Raw genomic sequence first — 17,271 nt, forward strand, 5'->3', positions numbered from 1 at the left:
ATCATCCTCTTTGTGTCTTAATTTAAAATGAATAAAGAATTCTCCTTCCTCAATCTCCCCAATGTCAAAAGTTAACAAATGGGCGCCTAGAATCATGCCACCAGATCTGCCCCGTGGAGCCATATAGTGCCAAATAAAGTCTCTACCAGCACAAATAGTGTTTAGAGTCGTTTGGGGAAAGTTAGCTCTACCAGTCTCCGATAAGGCAATGAAATCTAGGCTTTTCTCTTTTGTTAAATCTGAGAGGAATCTGTATTTTTTACCATCAGCGAAACCATTACAATTCCAAAAAATGCCTTTCATTTTTAACAACTTTTATTACTATTCTTATTTCTTTTCTTATGACGAGGACGCCCTCTTGTTTTAAGTGATACGGGGGTTTGTAAAATCAAAGGATCACAACCCCCATCACCTAGCCCTTCTGCAATTTCAGAACAAATAAGATTCAAAGCTTCAAGATCTAAATTATCTTCATTAGAACATACAGTTGATGCATCTTCCACTAAAACAATATTGTCCTCCCTTAGCTTATCATTCTCATTCAATCTATTAAATTCGATGTCTTTTAAACATTTTAAAGAATTAAAAATATCATGCTCATTGTTTCCTAGAACAACCCCTATTGATTTTGATGAAGTAAGTAAAGAAGAAACATCTCGTGAAGTAAAAGAGGTAGGTTGTTGCAGTTTACCTTTGTCAAGCGCAGATTCCAAGTTCTTCCTCGCTTTAAGCTTCGCTGCCTTCTCGGTGGAGTCCTGATCCACACTTGAGGCGTTCCTCTTGCTGGATCTCACCGGTGAAACTGTCCCACTGATATTTTTATTTTTTAGAATCCCAGAGTCGATCTGTGAGGGCATCATAGTAGCCTTCCATGCCCCATTACCATTTACAGCTCCTCCAGACTGAGAAAGCAGGACCACTGGTTTGTTATTAGGCTTCACAGGCTTGCTCTGGGAAATGGTAGAAGTTCCTACTTCCTCCAGCTGTGCCGCCCCATTATCTGCATTGTGCAGGCTGTCCATAGGTTGGAAATCCCCATTACCATTGCCATGTGCCTGAGCGTCTCCTATTTTTCCATCAACATCCATTTTTCCCTCAGAATTTCCTTTTTTGGGATCTCCCTCCCTCGGGTCTCCCTTCTTGGGGTCTTCCTCTTTAGGATCACCCTCCTTGGTAGAGTCCATATCAATGAGTTGTGGCTCATCAGTAGGAGTGTCCTCCTCCACTCTAAACTGTAGCTCATAAACAAAGTCACCAATGACCACATCCACAAAATCCGGGATGAGTTTCGGATCCAGCACTGCTACTTTCATTCTAGCTCTGCCAGTGTTCAACGTGAAGATAGTGTCAACAGCCCGAGGGACACCTAAGATAGTTCCAACTGCCCAGATGATGGGAAATTCTCTGAACTCTTTAGGTAGTCCTCTAAACTGCACCCACACTTTATCAATCTCATATTTATAGACTCTCATTCTCAGTACCTTTTTCAAAACGAATCTTGCCTTTAACTGCCTTGGCATCCATAGGTCCCCAATTCACCATTGTTTCCAATAGGTCAGAAGATGGAAAATTGATAATAAAAGCATCAGTGCCCTTTGTCTCAATTTCCCACTTATGTTTCTTATCTGGTAGTAGTTTTTCTAGTTCTACTGCCAATTGGTCTACAGTAAAAGAACCTTCCAAAACACGTACCACAGCTGCTTTTCCTTCCACATTAGCTTTTGGATTTTCCACCACTGGAATGAAATAAAAGCCTAGTCCTTCCACAGCATAACCACAGGGAATAGCATTTGTATTTGTTTTCTTAATATTTGGACAAAGCTTAGTCACATGGTCACCAAAACAAACTTCACAGCAAAGAACAACAGTGCATTCGTGAATTGTATGACCTTTTGTACGACAGCGATAACAAAATGGCTTGCCCTTAGTTTTCTTTGAACCTTTATCCGATGACTCTAGGATATCTAAGGAAGTACCTTTCGGTTCACTGACCGGTGGGATAGTCCCCCGGGATTTGCTGTAGCTTTCATGTTTGCGGTGTCCACCACCATGGCGGTAGCATGGCTTGTCGAAGAAGCATCCCCCTTCCCTGTGCCGGTCTCCAACTGAGGAGGAGGCACAACGGAGCCCGGCGCTTGATGACCAGAGATGGCAGATGACGTGGGCCCCCCTGCTGCTGGACGTGACCCCCCATGAGCACCTGCTGGGGGTTCACCTCCATTGGTTGCGGCTGCGGGAAGAAGCCCCCGATGGGATGCTGGTACCCTCCTACGGTCTGGTACAGCCCATCATGTGCTGGGTTAGGGTAGGCACCCATAGCCCCGGACGGCCCATACTGGTGTGGTGGCACAGGATGCCGAGGATGAGGGATAGTCGGTGTTATGGCGACCACCTCGACCCCTGCGACCCCCTTGGCCACGGACGTCCACCGAAGTTTCTTCCCCCTTCCATAGTAGTGAGCACCGCTATTTCTTCCACTCAAGTTGTTGTAGCCCCTGAACCTGTCTCGGCCCCGATGCGGGGCAAAGCCAAGGTCTACACCACGGCCCCCTCGCCCCGAGAAGCTGTGACCTCGTCCACGTCCGCCGAAGCCAGGGTCATAACCTGGGTTGAAAACCGGGGTTGAAGCCTGCGCCCCTGCCTCCACCATGCTCACCAAAGTTTCCTCCATTGGCTCGGACCCTTGCCCAGCCATGTCTTTACCCTCGCGAACCACGTTCGCGAACAAGCGGCGCAGTGATGAAGACGGTGATGGCGACGGCTTAGGCGTGCAGCGAGGTTTTCTTTTGGTGCCGGTACGCAAGAAAAGGGCACATAGACCCTTTGTGGGCCTAAAAAATTTCCCGGGCCCAAGTTCAACACGGTCTGCTTGGCCCAGATCGCTCCGGCTCCGTCGTCCCTTCCACACCGCTAGAGACACACGCAGCCGAGACCGGTAGCATCCGTTCAGTAAGCAGAGGAAATTCCGGATTAGAGTCCTGAAACTCTCGGCTTTTCAATTTTTTTTGAAACCTCCATCTTCGTCACCGTAGAACGAAAGAACGGAGATCTCTGTTGACGGACTGGCGAGCTCAATCTGTGACGCGAAGCTGAAGACCTGTAGGTAGCCTTGGCAAGGACATCACCCAGTGTCCAGTGGTGGAGACACTCGAGGTTGGGGTAGAGGTCCCTGCCATGGCACCCCGGCAAGCTTCCTTTGAACCATCGTGGAGACAATGGTCTTTGGGAGTCCGAAGGGCATCAGACGAAGGAGACTTACCTGAGTCCAGAGCCTGTTCAGCTCTATACAGATCGTTGTGTGTAAATCCTGCATCTACAGCCTCGCTGATGAAATCCGGCGTAGAAGGAGAAGCCGGTTCATCCTCCTCGGAGTCGTAGTCGCCCCCTGTAGCCCAAAACCTAGACATGATAGGAGACGGCCCGGCCTGAGCTTAAAAGCCATGGATTGGCTTCAGATGCTGAGATGCTTCCATCGCTAGAGACACTGCTCTCGACAGAGCCAGCTCATCCCTCTACCCGCCTCCGATCCTCGTCGTCGTCTGCGTCCTCCTCGTCCGCAACCGCCAGAAAGGAAGACGGCTGAAGTGCACTCCTCGTCGCCAGAGCGAGCGTGAGGCGGCGCCCTCTGCGACCGCGCTGGCCATTCCTTGAGCTGTCTAGCATACCGAGATAATCGGTTGCCAGTATACTAGAATGGAGCAGAAGATCACAGAACTCAACAAATAGAATGGAGCTTTAATCTTGGCTCAACTAGACACGTTTATGAATGGTTCTACAACAAATTCTAACAAAAACTTTAAAGCTCCTAATAGTTGTTTTCACAACCTGAATTTGTAGCATGACATCTTCCTATCTCTCTAGGTAGATTCTAGCCAATTTTAACCACGCTTTATTGTTATCTCTCTTAAATTAAATTATCTCAAATTTGACCGTGTCAATTTTTTTAAGACATAGACGCAGCTTGAGTTAACCAATCTTAATTTTCTACCCGAAAAAAAAATCTAGCCTTGCTAGACGAGGCAAGGCGAAACAAGTGAGCAAGCCAACCAAATGTGTCCATAGTTACCAAAGTTTACTCCATCTGTCATGAAATATAGCATATTCTAGTTATTTTCATAAAATATTCAAACAAAAGTAGTAAAATATGGTACAATAACATGTAATCTGCTCCTGTTAAAAGAATGAATATACATACTGAAAGCATCTAGGCTCCTAATTGGGTTTCGGTGATTCATGACAATACGTGATTACTGTGACTAACGTATGTTTTGCAGAGGCAATTAAGTTAGGTCACGGTAATGGAGATCGATTGGGCTATCATGGTGGTCATGCCCCTACGATGTAAATCGTTTTGGTTTTCAAAGGATGGATGACAAGGTTAAGGATGGACTAGTTCTAAGTGTCATTTGGTGTTGAGAAGACACTTAGAGTAGTTTAGGACTTTGTCGACAAAATATGGTCGGCAGTCCACCGAGGGGGGTGCCCGTGGTGGTAGATTATCGGTAGGATGCGTGTGATCAGGAACCAGATGGTGACACAAGGCGCAGAGACAACGATTTAGACAGGATCGGGCCGTCTGGTCGACGTAATACCCTACGTCCTGTGTCTTTGGTGTATTGTATTGAGATGTATACTGTCTGATCTGTTTGGATCTGTCCTCTAGGGGACCCTTGCCCCTCCTTATATACTCCGAAGGGACAAGGTTACAAGTAAAGTATCCTATTTGGTACTATTACAATATCTAGTACAACTTGTAATCTTGATGTGTACGCCTTGATCTTACGGGCCGGGCCACCTCGGATGGTGCGGCCCATGTACCATCTTGTGGTATCCGGGGGTATATCCCCCACAGCTAGTCCCCGAGCGCCATGTATTCTGATGCGACACGACGTTTCAACCTTCTCCGAACAGTGAGGCTTGAGTTCTTGACATCTCCGACCACCGTTGTCGCCGGAGAAGTAGGTTGTCCAAAGAATGTATGGTGCTCTTAAGAAGAAAGAAAAAGATTTCCGTCCTGGGAAGTGTGCCCACTTGTATTTCTGAAAAGAAATGTAAGTGCGTCTTGAAGCGCAGCGTCCTTGATCATCAGAGGCGTAGGGGTCGAAAAACAAACACATTCACCGCAAGGTGAAGTGTGCCCACTTAGTCCCCGAGCCTGGTAGTAGGTGATGTAGGCACGTGGTGCCAGGGTCTAAAAAGAATTCCCAGTTAAGTTGAGAACCCAATCGTCGTACAGGCGATACGAGATGCACCGGCAGGTGCATCGTACCGATGTAGTCCCCGAGCTTGCTGGAAGGTGAGGTATAAACCTTGTAGCAAGGTCTAAGTGCGAAAAAAATATCCCAGCTGTATGCGAGTTGCCAGTCGCATGTAGCCGAGACGCAAAGTCCCCGTGCGTAGGTCGAGAAACGAGCGACGAAGTCCCCAAGCTGTGGTCGGAGAGTGATCGAGGCAGTCCCCGAGCACAGGTCGAGGAGCGAGCGACGAAGTCCCAAGCTGTGGTCGGAGAGTGATCGAGGCAGTCCCCGAGCACAGGTCGAGGAGCGAGCGACGAAGTCCCCAAGCTGTGGTCGGAGAGTTGTCGAGGCAGTCCCCGAGCACAGGTCGAGGAGCGAGCGATGAAGTCCCCGATGGCGATGAAATCTGGTCGGTGGCGATGAAGTTGTCCGGATCCTCGAGCTTCCCGACTTGTCGCACGACGATGGTCACGGTTGTCACAGCGCCGTTCTTCGTGGCAATCATCATTGCGACGTGGTCTGGTGATCGATGTGGTCGGAGCTCGACAGAGCCGCTCGGGACGTGGTCGGAGACTCGGACAGCTCGCGATCGGCGATGGTGTAGATTTGTATGTGGTCTTCATATTTGGAGTCGGTGATGCTTTTCATCTTCTGCATGGAGTCGACGCGTAGTCTTGATCGGATCTTTTGAATCTGGTGGTAGTTCGTAGGGGCAGCTCTGTGCATGTATACGCACGTGTACGAGCACATGCAAGTCTCAGCTCAACAATTGATTAGCTTGTATGGAGCTTGCATTGCATGGCACTGTAGATGTGGCCTTTGCTTGCTGATGATCATCTCGCATGGACGTGCACATGTGGACTTGACGCAAGGGCATGTACATTGCCTCCAATAGCGACATGTCGCGACTTGATGGCAGCGCCGCTTGCGTGCAGTCTTGTTGAGATCCATTGGACGAAGATTCTAAGATTGGCCCCTGCGACGAGAAATAGTAACCCGTGGATGTAGTCCCCGAGCTTGCTGTAAGGCGAGGTATGAGCCCTTGTAGCAAGGTCTAAAGGAGAAAAAAATATCCCAACTGTATGCGAGTCGTCAGTTGCATGTAGTTGAGACGCGAAATCCCCAAGCTGTGGTCGGAGAGTGGTCGAGGCAGTCCCCGAGCACAGGTCGAGGAGCGAGCGACGAAGTCCCCAAGCTGTGGTCGGAGAGTGATCGAGGCAGTCCCCGAGCACGAAGTGGTCTGGCCAGAAGTCCCAGAGCACGGAGTGGTCTGGCGAGTCCCCGAGGGTCCCAGAGCACGGAGTGGTCTGGCGAGTCCCCGAGCACGAGGGTGGTCTGGCCAGAGTCCTCGAGCACCGTAGTGGTCTTGGCGAGCCCCGAAGCATGAGCTCGTTTGACCGAACTATGTTCCTGAAAAAATAAACACGGAGAGCGGTAGTACATGATGATGTACGAAATATATTGACCTCTCTGTAGGAGGTGAAGTAAACACTTGGTGTTCGGTTGGCGATGAATTATACTTGGTGTAATATTCGAAAAATAACATTAGCTGTTTTTAGCCCTTTTGTTATGTAGCGGCGTAGCGCGATGTATTAACCTGTCCTGGAGAATGCGCCAGCTCTGGGCTGACCAACATCTCGTAGCGCGAGGTACGGAACGCTGCCGCGCGTAGAGTGCCAGTGTTACCAGGGAGCGACTGTCGACTACCCGTAGCGCAGAGGGCGGACTCTCATGCACGCGTGGGGTGGAGCCGGAGACAGTGCCGGCTCTGGGATTCTCAAGCAGGAAGGAAAACGTATCGGCGAACCGTTGTAAAAACTTATACATGTTTTGGATTGTATGTATGGAGAAAATTCGACGCGGAGCGCACCCTTAGGGTGGTCGGCGGAGGTGTACGATGATCAAAGAAATTTTCAATTAAAAATAATACTTAGCTTTATTGACGATCGGTGGATGTAGTCGGCGTGTTGCGATGTTCGAGAGATGGCTTTACGTGGCTCGCTTGTGGCTCGGCGCGGCTCGCTCAACGGCTCGACGTGGCTCAACACGGCTCGTCGTGACTCGCTAGATAGCTTAACAGCTCGCTGTCTCCCTTGATGGCTCAACGAGCTGTGCCTGGAGCACGATAGATACATGCGTGCACATGCACGTGCAAGTATCCTAGACATTCGTAGTTAGCTTGCATGTACGTGTGCCCGCAGTGCTGATCTCAGCTCTTGAGCGTTGGCTCCGACTAGGCGTATCGCCGAGACAGGTATCGAGCTTCTGATCCAATCTGGACTTGCGGCGATGGGCCCAGGCTGTTGGAGAGTGTAGCCAGGGAGGCAACGAGTGCAGCGTCGTGCTAGTCGATGATGGAGATCCGTCAAGTCGACGATGGAGACCCGTTCCGATTATCATCTTGCATGTAGTAGATCGCGCATGATCTTTGCATGCTGACGTCATCTTGCATGGTGCTGTAGATCGATTCTCACGTTCACAATCGGGCGATGAATTCATCGACCACCAGTCAAGCTCCGACTTGTGGATGGATTTGATGACGGCAGCCGCGCACGATGTTGAACGCCGCCGCCGATTTGTCGTAGATGTTGTTGAAGGAGGCCGTCGCAGCAAGATGAGTTGCCGCAAATGACGTTGGTCTTGAGGTACGCCATCTGGTTCGCCATGGATCAGCAACTTGCTTGATGTTGGTTGATACAATGGTACATAACCATGTACGTATTAATTTCCGAACAATCATGCATATGTGCAAACTGATCCGTACGGTCGACCAGCTAGCTTTGCACGACCTCCTTGCTGGCTTGCCGTCGTTTGGCTGCTTGCTGCTAGATACGCCTGGTCGGAGTTCTAGCACCTGCCAAAAATAGTTACGTAGATGTAGATATATCCAATATATATGCATAGAATAGTTAATTGAAATAGGAAACATGACTTAGCTTGTTCCATATTGATATACGTGACCCACGCATGGGCATGCTTGCATGCAAGCCGAAGGATCGTTACTGTCCTTAACGAACTTGCGTGGTCTTTGGTCGACGTGGTCGGAGCTCGGCGGAGCTGTTCGGGACGTGGTCGACGTGAGCTCGGACGGCTCGCTCAGTGGCTCGATCGCTTTCGACATGGCTCGCCGGGTGGCTCAATGCGGTTCGCTCAGCGGCTCGATGGCTCTCGACGTGGCTCGCCGGGTGGCTCGATGTGGTCGGGCGACTTGCTACGTAGAAGAATTGATCTTGAATTGCTTCGACGACTGCGGCGTTGTACGTGTGGAACGGCACCAAGTAGTAGCCATGCACATGATCGCGAAGGTAATGATGCATGTATATGCAAGTCAATCCCCTTGCATGTCTGAGCTACGTGAAAACTAACTTGCATGGCGGTGTAGATCAGATCCGAATCGTAGTTGGTAGGAGCAACTCTGTGCATGTATATGCACGTACATGAGCACATGCAAATCCTTGTTTGCATGGCTGATGCATATTGCCTTCTCTGGTGATTGCTTGGAGCCTCCTGCACGTATGCAGAAACTTCGTCGTCAAGGCCTTTTCCAATCCGTGGCCTGGCCCCTTCCTTAGCCGCACGCTACGGAGACGTGTGGACCCAGGACTGAGTCTGATCTTGCATACTAGTCTGAGCTGGGCTCTCAGCCTGGTCATGGTGCTTGCCGATGACGCTTTTGATGATTTGTCCGAGTGCTTCACGAACAGGACAAGGCGATCGCACCGGGCCCTGGCGCTTTGCGTACCGAAGCATGCGAGAAGCTGAATCGTCGCAGACGATGACGATGAGGAAATTCCTGTACAGAATCGAAGGTCGATCCCCGAGAACGTAATATTGATCTTGAGGTACGCCATCTGGTTCGCCATGGAATTAGCGCGCACAACCCCTAAAAGGGGGCCCCTACCTGGCGCGCCACTGTCGACGAAATATGGTCGGCAGTCCACCGAGGGGGGTGCCCGTGGTGGTAGATTATCGGTAGGATGCGTGTGATCAGGAACCAGATGGTGACACAAGGCGTAGAGACAACGATTTAGACAGGTTCGGGCCGTCTGGTCGACGTAATACCCTACGTCCTGTGTCTTTGGTGTATTGTATTGAGATGTATACTGTCTGATCTGTTTGGATCTGTCCTCTAGGGGACCCTTGCCCCTCCTTATATACTCCGAAGGGACAAGGTTACAAGTAAAGTATCCTATTTGGTACTATTACAATATCTAGTACAACTTGTAATCTTGATGTGTACACCTTGATCTTACGGGCCGGGCCACCTCGGATGGTGCGGCCCATGTACCATCTTGTGGTATCCGGGGGTATATCCCCCACAGACTTTGTTTTTCCTTTGGCCATACTATTAAGGGGGTATGGACGGGTAGCTTGACCTAGGTGAGTCTAGTGAGTTAGGTGTGGTGCACACTTGCTAAATCTAGCACTAGGTAGCTCCTAAAAAGCCATTAGATCTATTGGAGCAAACTTCATTCATGTATGATTGAGAGTTGGAAGTGAATGGATGGTTAAATACTGACCGGACGCTGGTTCCGGTGTGACCGGACGCTGGCGCAGAGTCCGGTCAGTTCATTTGATCAAGGTGATTTCATCTAGTGCGACCGGACACTGAGAGGTAAGTGACCGGACACTAGGTCCCAGCGTCCGGTCGACTCCAGTAAGGTTCCAGAGAGGGAAAATCATGATCGGACGCGTCCGGTCACAACTTAAACACTGGAGTTCGGGGAGAACTGACCGAAGCATCCGGTCAACATGACCGGAGCGACTGGTCACCCCGTAGAGGCACATAACGGTTCGTTTTGAAAATGGGTGTATAAATACTTCCTCCATTTGTGTGAGGGGCACTTTTGCTCCTTCCAACAGCTGAGAAACACCCTTGAGAGTGCCAAGAAGAGCAAGGTCCGAGTGAGGTGATTGAGATTTGAGAATCCCAAAGAGAGCCCTCATTAGTGAAAGCAAGAGTAGCAAAGTGTGCATCCACCCTTCTCATTAGGCTTGTCGTGGTCAAGTGAGAGTTTGTGCTTGTTACACTTGGTGATCGCCATCACCTAGACGGCTTGGTGGTGATCATCCGACGGAGCTTGTGGATGACCCAACTCGAGTTGTGAGCGGTTGTGGGTGATTCACCGCGACGGAGTGTCAAAGAATCAACCCATAGAGAGCACTTGATCCTTGCGCGGATCAAGAGAGAGCTACACCCTTGCGCGGGTGCTCCAACGAGGACTAGTGGGGAGTGACAACTCTCTGATACCTCGGCAAAACATCGCCGTGTTCCTCCTTCTCTCTTTACTTTGAGCAATTCAATTTTTGTCATTTACATTCATAGAATTGCCATGCGAGAGTAGAATTGGAACATAGGTTGCTAAACTTTTGTGCGGTAGATCAATAGAAACACTTTCTAGGCACAAGAGGTTCATTGGGCTAACCGTAGAGTTTAATTATATCAAAGAATTTTAGAATTAGCCCAATTCACCCCTCTATTGGGCATCTTGATCCTTTCAATTGATATCAGAGCCCCATACTCACATATTTAGGCTTAACCGCCTAGTGAAAGATGTCTCACGGGGATGGACCTCCTCCTATCTTTGAGGGTGGTGATTTTCCTTATTGGAAAATCCACATGGAGACGTATTTAGAAGCTCTAGATGTTGGAATACTTAGAGCCGCCTCACAAGGCTTCCCAAAACCCCAGGATGCTACACACCTATAAGGCGATGAGGTGAATTACGAGAAATGAAATGCAAAGGCTCAAAACACCATCTTTAGAGGCACTTGCAAAGATGTGTTTAACCAGGTGAGGAACCACAAAGATGCCCATGCACTATGGTCGGATATTTGTGCGCTCCATGAGTGAACAAAGAGCGAGCTTGAGGAACGCTATCATCTTGTCATGAAAAAGTTAAATTCATTTGAGATGCTTCCTAAAGAGAGTGCTAATGAAATTTACTCACGCTTGAATGTTCTTGTAGAGGAAGTCAATGGGCTTGGACTTACTCAAATGCAACCATCCAACGTTGTAAGAAAGATTTTGAGTGTCCTTCCCATTGACAAATATGGGCATATTGTGATCGTACTTCATCAAGTTGATCTTTCCACCGCTACACCGACACAAATCTTGGGAAAGATCAATGCTCATGAGATGTGCATGCACATCACACCTCAAGATGGCTCATCCTCTACAAAGAAGAAAGAAAAAGACTTAGCATTCAAAGCTAGCCAAGAGAAGGGCAAAGCAAGGCTTGAGTATGAGAGCTCAAGTGATGATGAAGTTGATGATGCTAGTCTTGCTCTCATGGTGAGAAGAATCGCCAAGATGCTAAAGAAGCTTAACAAGAGTGGCATCAAGTTTGATGGCAAAAAAATAAGTTCTTCACAAGCTCTAGAAGGTAGCCAATCTCGGAGATGGATTGCTACAATTGTGGAGAACTTGGTCATCTAGCACACCAATGCACAAAGCTCAAGAAAGACAAGTACAAGAACAAGTACAAGGGCAAGAAAGATGACTCAAGTAATGAAGAATAAGATGAGAAAAAGAAAACAAGCCATACAAGAAGAAGGATGGCAAGAAGAAGGAATTTCACAAGAAGAAGAAAAGTAGGAAGGCATACATCGTCGGTGATTGGTCACGGACATTGATTCGTCAAGTTTCTCATCCGATGATGATAGTGATAATGACAAGGTGGCCACCATTGTGATTGACTCTTCATCATCTTCACCAACACCACCGCTATCATCCTCTACACACCTATGCCTTATGGCCAAGGGTGAACGAAAGGTATCAAATGATGATGATAGTAGTAGTGATGATCATGCTAACAATGATGATTGTGATAGTGATAGTGATGATGATGAATTTGAATCACCTTCATATGATGAACTTGTCAAATTGCTAAAAAAATATACTAGGATCATTAGAAAGACTAGAGCTAAGAATGACAAGCTAGAAGCTAAGAATGATTCTCTTTTAGCTAAATGTGATATAGCCGAAAAGGCTAGTGTTGAGCTTAGAGAAGCAAATGATGCTATATCATCCAAACTCGAGGAGCTCAAATCTTCTAAGAAAGAGCTTAAAGAAAAATATGATAAACTTGAGATGATACATAATGAGCTCATCACTAGCCATAATATGCTAAAAGATGAATATACAACTCTCAAGATCAATCATGATAATCTTGTCATTGCTCAAGAATATTTTTCCATTGAGCCACATGATGCTACTAACGATGTTGTTAAGATTGATATAGCTACATCATGTGATGATTTGAACATTGAGAGCATTGAGCAAAGTTCTAGTAGCAAGGGCAAGCAAGTGGTTGAGACCGATAATTATGATGAGTATGTCAAGCTCAAGAATGATAATGAAAAGCTAAAGAAAGATCTTGAAGAGCTCAAAACCACCAACACTATAGTGCTAGAAACTCTTGATCATGATGGTGACTTGATTCTTGAGAATGAGAAGCTCAAGGAAGAGAAAAATAATGATGCACTCAAGGAAGAGAACAAAAAGCTCAAGTTAGAGAAAGAGCATCTCAAGATTGGATTGAGCAAGTTGACAAGAGGCAAGCATCTTCAAAGTGAGCTACTAATGAATACCATCATGAAGATGGATAGAAGTGACATTGGGTACTTGACAAACCAAGAGAAGAAGGCTCAACCTCAACAACAACACAAGTCAAATCCAAAGCCAAAGAGATGTTTTGAGTGTGGACAAGAAGGCCACTTTACCCATGAGTGCCAAACTCCACCACCACAACCCTTGCCCAAGCATGCTAGACCTTTTGCTTTCAATGCTCATTACATGCTTAGAAAGGATTCTAGTGGAAAGATGAAAGTCATGTTCTTAGGACCTCCCAACAAGAATAGTCTAAGAAAATTTGGGTAGCAAAGTCACTTGTTGAGAAGGTGAAGGGCCCTCAACAAGTTTGGGTTCCTAAAGCTTGATCCCTTGTGTGTAGGTGAACTACAAGACCGGTGAAAGTCATTAGGTTATTGATAGTGGTTGCACACAACATATGACCGGTGATCCTTGTATGTTCACCTCACTAGATGAAGAAGTAGATGGACAAGAAAGGATCATATTTGGAGATAATTTAAAGGGCAAGGTTAAAGGATTGGGCAAAGTGGCAATATCAAATGATCATTCAATCTCAAATGTGCTATATGTTGCTTTATTGAGCTTCAACTTGCTATCCGTTGGACAATTATGTGATATTGGCTTTCAATGCTTGTTTACCGAGAAGGAAGTTGTTGTATCTAAGAAGGATGATGATCAAGTGATATTCAAAGGATTTAGATACAACAATCTATATCTAGTGGACTTCACCTTTGAAGATGCTAATTTGAAGACTTGCCTATTCATCAAAACAACACTTGGGTGGCTATGACATAGAAGACTTGCTCATGTTGGGATGAGCTCACTCAAGAAGCTAATGAAGAATGAATTGGTGAGAGGTTTGAAGGATGTGAAGTTTGAAAAGGACAAGCTTTGTAGTGCATGTCAAGCCGGCAAGCAAGTTGCAAATACTCATCCAACAAAAGCTTTCATATCAACCACAAGAGTGCTAGAGCTTCTTCACATGGACTTATTTAGACCTACAACATACAAGAGTTTGGGAGGAAATCTTTATTGTCTTGTGATTGTTGATGACTATTCAAGATACACATGGGTGTTCTTCCTTCATGATAAATCCGAAGTTGCATCATACTTCAAGAAGTTTGCCAAGAGAGCACAAAATGAGTTTAAAGTGAAGCTCAAGAAGATTAGAAGCGACAATGGGAAAGAATTTGACCACACAAACATTGAAGCCTATTGTGATGAATTTGGGATCAAGCATAAGGTCTCCACAACATATACTCCTCAACAAAATGGTGTAGTTGAGAGAAAGAACCGAACATTGATCACTCTAGCAAGAACAATGCTTGATGAGTACAACACTCTCTAAGCTCTATGGGCAAAAGCTATCAACACCGCATACTATGCATCCAACCGCCTATTCCTTCAAAAGTTTCTTGGCAAGACACCTTATGAGTTGCTCAATGGAAAGAAGCCGGACATCTCCTTCTTTAGGGTGTTTGGTTGCAAATGCTACATCTACAAGAAGCGGCAACACCTAGGGAAGTTTCAAAGATGTTGTGATATTGGTTTTCTTGTTGGTTACTCATCGAAGTCTAAAGCATATAGAGTATTTAATCATGCCACCGGCTTGGTTGAAGAAACATATGATGTGGAATTTGATGAATCTAATGGCTCCCAAGGAGCACATGAGAATCTTGATGATGTAGGTGATGAACCATTGAGGGAGGCCATGAAGAATATTCTGGTTGGAGACATCAAGCCTAATGATGATGAAAATGATGTGCAAGTGATCAATCCACCTTCTTCATCAAGTGTGCCACAAGATGATGAAAAAGATGGGAGAGTAGAAAATGAAGACACTCATGTTTCCCATGATCAAATGGTGGTACAAGCACAAGATGTTGATGCTCCACAACCTCCTCCTCAAGTGGTTAATAGAAGAAACACACCTCTACTACAAGATCATCCACAATATCTTATTATAGGGAGTCCATCAAAGGGTGTAATGACTCGCTCACAAAAACTTGCTTCATTTATTGCACATCGCTCGTTTGTCTCTTGCTTTGAGCCTACTAAGGTACAAGAAGCTCTTTAAGATCCGGATTGGATAAATGCCATGCATGAAGAGTTGAATAACTTCATCCGCAATAAAGTTTGGACTCTTGAAGAGCGGCCAAAAGGTGCAAGAGTCACTGGAACAAAGTGGGTGTTCCGCAACAAGCAAGATGATCAAGGCATAGTTGTGAGGAATAAGGCAAGACTTGTTGCAAAGGGGTTCTCTCAAGTTGAAGGTTTGGATTTTGGAGAGACCTTTGCACCGGTTGCAAGACTAGAAGTCATTCGTATCCTCCTTGCATATGCATCACATCATGACATGAAACTATATCAAATGGATGTGAAAAGTGCATTTTTAAATGGCTTTATTAATGAACTAGTCTATGTTGATTAACCTCTCGGGTTTGAAGAGCCTAGATATCCTAATCATGTTTATAGGTTGTCCAAGGCGCTATATGGGCTTAAGCAAGCCCCAAGAGCTTGGTATGAGCGTCTTCGGGACTTCCTCATAAAGAAGGGCTTCACCATTGGGAAGGTCGACACCACACTATTCACCAAGAAGCTTGATGGGCATATCTTCATTTATCAAGTGTATGTTGATGATTTCATCTTTGGATCATCAAATGAAGATTCTTGCAAAGAGTTTGGTGAATTGATGTCAAAGGAGTTCGAGATATCAATGATTGGAGAGCTTACATTCTTTCTTGGTTTTAAGTCAAGCAAATAAGAGAAGGGATTTTCATCTCTCAAGAGAAATATACAAATGATCTTCTCAAGAGATTCAAGATGGATGAATGTAAGTCAATCAAGACACCAATGCCAACTAATGAACATCTCAACCTAGATGAGGGAGGTAACATGGTTGATCAAACTCTCTACCGCTCTGTGATTGGTAGCTTATTATATTTAACCGCATCTAGGCCCGACATCATGTTTAGTGTGTGTATGTGTGCTAGATTTCAAGCTAATCCTAAGGAAACTCATTTGATTGCCGTTAAAAGAATCCTTAGATATCTTAAGCACACACCAAGCATTGGCCTTTGGTATCCCAAAGGAGATATATTTGAATTAGTTGGCTATTCTGATTTGGATTATGCCGGTTGCAAAGTTGATAGAAAAAGCACATCCGGAGGGTGCCATTTGCTTGGTAGATCACTTGTGTCTTGGTCCTCCAAGAAACAAAATAGTGTGGCTTTGTCCATCGCCGAAGCGGAATACATTATCGCGGGTGCTTGTTGTGCACAAATACTTTATATGAAACAAACTTTGCTAGACTACGGTGTAGTTCTAGGAAAAGTACCTCTTTTGTGGGACAATGAAAGTGCGGTAAAACTTGTAAATAATCTAGTTCAACACTCTCGCACCAAGCACATAGATTTCTACCATTACTTTCTTAGAGATCATGTTGTAAAGAATGATATTTCATTAGAAGGTGTAAGGACCAAGGATCAATTAGCGGATATCTTTACTAAACCACGAGATGAGGTGATTTTTTGTCGATTGCGGAATGAGCTCATTGTGCTTGATTTTAGCAACTTCACTAAAAAATGAGCATGTGTTGTCCTTTGCATTACATTATAATATACAACATGTTTACTTTATGGTAATGCACTTAGGGCTTGTCTAACATGGTTAAGATAACCGCTGTAAAGCGTGTGAAGAAGCTTAACCTTAGATCAAACTTGACAAGCAACTAGATTTACTTTCAAGTATTACATTGCATATGCATGAATGTTGCTTTGCCGTTTATCTTCAATTGCCCTATTATTGCCTATTTTCTTAAAAAGAATAATAGCCTAAGGCAAAATATTTTGAAAAATTTGAGGGTTTGAGAGATGTCACTTACATCAGTCCAAATTGGTGTTTATTTGGATCTTATTGAAGTTGGGACTTGATTGGGAATAGGCAGCATGAAGGACTTTGAAGATTTGCTGGAAAAGGAGTGACTCGACGCCGCACCAAACTCTGAAGTCCAGCGTCCGGTCAGTTCACAGGAGGTGAACCTGCTACGATAGAGTGACCGGACTCTGCTGTTCAACGTCCGGTCAGATGGTGGTTCAGTGTTCGATCAAGCGACGGCGATCAAGATAGTGAGGACTGGACTCTGGCTACGCCTGGTCGGGGTTCACTGGACGCGTATGATCGCGGCTCTAGGGGTTTAGGACCTCTCTGGAGTTGACCTGACTCTAGGTGGCAGCGTTCGGTCGCTGCCACCGGAGCATCCGGTCAGTAGATAACATGCGGGATTCCAACTCTTTTCTCTATTTCCTTATCTGTCATGGTGGTCCACCTCATATAACTACAGCACCGCCTTGACCTAGCCCTGCATCCACACCGACATCGTCGAACCCCTAACCGCGCCGTGCTACACGCCGCCGCATCCTGCGCTGCTCCCTTGTTCAC

At 46.2% G+C, this 17,271-nt stretch overlaps 1 pseudogene; it reads right to left on the reverse strand.

Annotated features, from left to right (window-relative positions):
* Positions 1 to 412: 412 nt before the first annotated feature.
* Positions 413 to 2,695, reverse strand: LOC136480546 (uncharacterized; annotated as a pseudogene).
* Between the last annotated feature and the right edge of the window lie 14,576 nt (positions 2,696 to 17,271).

Source organism: Miscanthus floridulus, chromosome 9, assembly GCF_019320115.1.
Source record: "Miscanthus floridulus cultivar M001 chromosome 9, ASM1932011v1, whole genome shotgun sequence".
Classification (NCBI taxonomy): domain Eukaryota; kingdom Viridiplantae; phylum Streptophyta; class Magnoliopsida; order Poales; family Poaceae; genus Miscanthus; species Miscanthus floridulus.